Consider the following 5,000-nt stretch of genomic DNA (forward strand, 5'->3'; position numbering starts at 1 on the left):
AGAGAGAGAGAGAGAGAGAGAGAGAGAGAGTGAATATGCAAGAAAATAATTGCTTGCTTTGCTCATATTGTCTGAACATGACGTTGGTATCATTTTGTTTTATTGTCATGGTTACTATAACTGTTATCATTAGCTTAGTTTCATATAGATTTTGTGAAAATTAGTGTGATAAATTAAAACAGATAAATAAACTGAATACTGCTTCGTCATGTTTTCCGTTCTTTTATTAGGCATTTCCATGCATGAAACCTACTATTCTCATTAACCTTGATCCATATTTCGCAACATCAAATCATTTTTTTATTCAGTCAAGGTAGAAGAAAGAATGAAAGAAAAAAGGACAAAAAATTAAGGGAAACAATACCAAATTTCCAGTTTTTTTGTTGATGTTTTTCTTATACATATATACTGTTTTGCCATTGCAACACCGAACAGGAGTTCCCCGTTTTGTAAAGGTATTAACGAATCTTCTTGTGAACACCTGTCACTCAATATGGAAGATGAGGAGGAGGAGGAGGAGCAGGAGGAGGAGGAAGAAGAAGAGGAAGAGGAGGAAGAGGAGGTTAATGATAGTAATAACAACGATGATAATAGTTACAATGATAATGATAATAGTAATAATAATGATAACAATAACGACAGTGATAATAATGTTTACAGTAATAATGATGATAGTGATAACAATGATGATGGGGAGGAGGATAATGATAATAATAATAAAAAGTAGATGATAATAATAATTATAATGATAATGATAATAGAGGGAGTACGAGTCAAAAAGAAGACAAGACGAGGAAGAGTGGAAAGAGTGAGGAGAAGGAGAGAGAGAGAAAGGGAGAGCTGAAATTGAATAAAAAGGACAGGAAAGGAACGAGAAGGTGGACGAGATTCTTCTGCTGAATGGGGCAAGAACTATTAGGGAGCTTGGGTAAGGTAGGGTTATGGCTTGGGTAAGAAGCACGGGGGAGGAAGGAGAGGTAAAGGGAAGGGAAAGAAGGAGAGGTGAAGGGAAGGGGAGGAGAGAGAGGTAAAGGGAGGGGAAGGAGGGAGGAGGGAGAAGGGAGGGGTGGGGAAGAAGTGAGAAGTGTGGAGAATGAGGTAAAGAGAAGGGAAGGAGGGAGGAGGGAGAGCGAGGGCTGGCAGTGGATTAAAAAAGAAATAAATGAATGAAAAGTTGAAAGAAAGGAAAAAAGGAAGAAGAGAATAGAAAATGGAGGGGGGAGTAAAGTGAGGAAAAGAGACGGAAGAATGGAGAAAAGAGAGCAGGGGAAGGAAGGGGAAGGAAGGTAAGGAAAAGGGAAAGGAAGAAGAAGATTGAAAGTGACGAGTGAAATAGAGAAGGGAAAGAAAGGGGAGGAGAAGAAGGGACAGAAAAAAGGGAGGGATAGAGAATGGAGATAAAGGGAAGGGAATGAGAATTAAGAAGGAAGAGGAAGAGAGTGAGAAGAAAATAAGGAGGAAGAGGAAGGAAAAGATAAGAAATAAAGAAGAAAGGAAGGATAAAACAATGAGATAAGAAAGGGTAAGAATGTAAGAAGGAGGAGGGACGGAGAAGAGAGAGGAGAGAAAAGAAAGGGAGGGAGAGATGGAGGGAGGCCAGAGAGGGAGGGAGAGATGGAGGGAGGCCAGAGAGGGAGGGAGAGATGGAGGGAGGCCAGAGAGGGAGGGAGAGATGGAGGGAGACCAGAAAGGTTTATATTAAGATGGAATCCTGGGGAAGACCGAGGTCAGGTGAAGGGTAAAAGGACCTACGTTTCTGAATTATCCTTTTTTACTGTTCGTAAATGTGTTTCATTTCTTTTGATAATTTGTTCGTGCGTTCTTTACTGCAATTCTCAGAATCATCATTTTCCATTCTACCTGTAATTAATTCCTTTGTTATTATCATCATCATCGTTATCAATACAATCGTTATTATTGTTGGTATTTCGTTGTACATCATCATTGCTATTATTGTTATAATTATCATTACCATGTATTACCGCCACCATCATTATGATTGCTATCATTATCATTACCATTGCTATCAAAATTACCATCGTCATCATTATCACTATTTTTAATATTGTTATCAATGGCATTAGTACTGATATCGTGATCACTATCATTGATATTGATATAACTGTTATGGTCATCATTGCAGTCATTGTTATTATTATTATCATTACTATTACTGGAATAGAGTAATGGTCTAAAGAATCGCTTTAGTAGTAGTACTATCCAAATAAGGAACAGAAAGAAATCGGGGTACCATTAATAATAACGTTGTAGGTATAGTAGTAATATAGTAGTTGTAACAGCTGTCTATCATCAACGGAAATAACAACATTAATAGACGTTGCGTAAGTATAATCAATTACTTTAGTAGTAAGAGTAGTCATAGCATTAACACTAGCAGGAGTAATAAAAAAAAAGTAGTAGTGATAGAACTAGAGGTAGAAATTATTGTTGATGCAATGGTACTCTTAGCAGTTACGTGGTACTTATGTTTGGCAATGATGCACGAAAGGGCACGCACGCACGCACGCACGTACACGAGGGATCCAGTTCTCAACGGCTCCCGTTTTTTTTCATTCACGTAAAAAAATGAGAAGAAAACGAGGGAAAAAAAGACGAAGATAAGACACTTGTCCTTGAAGAATTATTTATATCGACAGGGAGTCACGTGTTCTAACATTTTATACAATTCAACTGAATACCTGCTTCGATCTGTAAAAAAAAAAAAAAACAATGAAAAGAAAAAAGAAGTTAAACGAAGAAGAAAGAAAAAATTAAGGAAGGAAAAAGTGAAGGAACGTCCGGGCTCCTTGGTGGCGTCTGACTGAGATTCCAGCGGTACGTTGTTTACTCCTTCTACCTCCTTTAAACCGATTAAGTTACGTAATTATTTATCTGATTATCTATCTTATTTATTTACTTCATTTTGGGTATCTCTAGGCTTCATATCAAATATTTCACCCCGGCATCATGTGAATGTGTTAAATGTGCCATGTTTGTGTGAACGACAAGGACGGTAAGCATGAGTTGGCATTTCATTGTTATTACAGAGACACGGTCCATCTCCCTGCATGCGTGTATATATAAACATATACGAATACGTACAGTATATATACACACACAAACATGCACACTCACACAGCCTGTAAAAAAAAAGCTAGGTAGTCACACCATGATTAAGCATATATGATCAGCTCATCTTCTACATTACTACAGAGAACTACACATATTTGCGAGGCTGACTTCATATGAGAGAGCGAGAGAGAGATAGTGATAGAGGTGGAGAAAGAAATAGAGATAGAGACAGAGATAGAGATAGGGAGATAAAGAGATAGTGGGGGGAGGAAGAGAGGGAAAAAGAGAGAGAAAGAGAGAGAGAGAGAGGAAAAAGAGAGGTGCGAGAGAGAGAGAGGGTTGAAAGAGAGAGAAAGAATGATAGAGAGAGAGAGAGAGAGAGAGAGAGATGAACAAAGGAATACCATAGATATTTGCATATGAAAAACATAGGGGACAGCACAAGAATTAGAATCGGAACAGCACAGCAGCATAACAATTAGGGACAGTAGAGGAATTAACATGGGGATAGCATAGGGACAGAAATAAGAAAGGGACATTATAGGAATTCCAATAGGAACAAATAATAAGAATAGTAACACAGCAATTAGCATTAGAACGGCATATATTAGCATAAAAACAGCATAGGCATTAACGCAGGAGCAGCATAAGAAATGTTATAAGAATTAACATAAGAATAGCATATAGTTTGGCACAGGAATTAAAATAGGAATAACATATAAAATGCCACAGGGATTAACATAGGAACAGCATATAAAGTGCCATAGGTATTAACATAGGAACAGCATAGGAAGTAACATAATAAATAGCATAGGGCATCGCATCAAGGTCAGTCACAGTAATCCTCCTAAGCGAACGAGTTAGTGGAAGCATGACATCTCTGTATTCTTGAATCCGAGTTCTTTAGGTCTTTTGGTCTCAATTATTTTGGTCTCAATTCCTTTTATTTATTCAACAGGGTCTAAATGCGCGTGTATGTGAATAGGTGGAGACGTGTGTGTGTGTGTGTGTGTGTGTGTGTGTGTGTGTGTGTGTGTGTGTGTGTGTGTGTGTGTGTGTGTGTGTGTGTGTGTGTGTGCGATCTCATCTTAATTTCTTTTTTGCATGTACGCTTCGCTTTGCGCTTCGGAATGCCACTCTGCACGTAGGCCCTGTGTCCAAAATAGTTTAGTATCTGCGTTGTCCGTTGTATCATCTGGTAAAGCAAGAGAATTTAACGTAAATTTTGCATCGTATTTCTGAGCAAAGTGTTGTCCTACTTTGTTTCGTTTGTTAATATATTTATCTATTAACTTAAAAGGCATCAGATTATTTTACCCTTAAAACAAAATACCAGTAGCATTGCCATCGATCGGGTTCTCTTTGATGGTCAAATACTCACAATAAAGTTCCAAATACTATTTATTACAAAAAAAGTATATTCATTTCTCGAAATCTTTTTGGTCGAGCCTCGATTCCTATTCAGTCCTCGTCTCCAGCATCATCTCTCCAGCATCTTCTCTACCAAGAAATCTAAATTCTAGAAGATTATCCTCGGAGCACGTTTAACATGAGGCAGTGATACAAATGAATCAGTAGAGCTGTAGTTTTGTGTTCCTTTATAAGGCTGTAACATGCTCTTTTTTCCGGTTTTTCATGCCACTGATTTTAAACAAACAAATTTCGTTCTGGTAATTGAAAAAAAAATCCTTAAATGCAATTTATTAGTCAAGTGCTACGGTTATTCACTATAATCAGGGTACATTACACCAGGTGTAATATCTATTGTATGCTGACCTCTGTGTCTTACATATAGTGAGTATGATTTATCTTTCCAAAACTTTAAATCTTTTCTCAGTTACAAAGGTTTGGTTTATAGTCTCATAAGCTGAGAGACCATCGTTCAATTATTTTTTTTTACTGATGATACATATACTAAAGTGTAAAGC

This window comes from Penaeus chinensis, chromosome 16 (genome assembly GCF_019202785.1).
Source record: "Penaeus chinensis breed Huanghai No. 1 chromosome 16, ASM1920278v2, whole genome shotgun sequence".
Taxonomy (NCBI): Eukaryota; Metazoa; Arthropoda; class Malacostraca; order Decapoda; family Penaeidae; genus Penaeus; species Penaeus chinensis.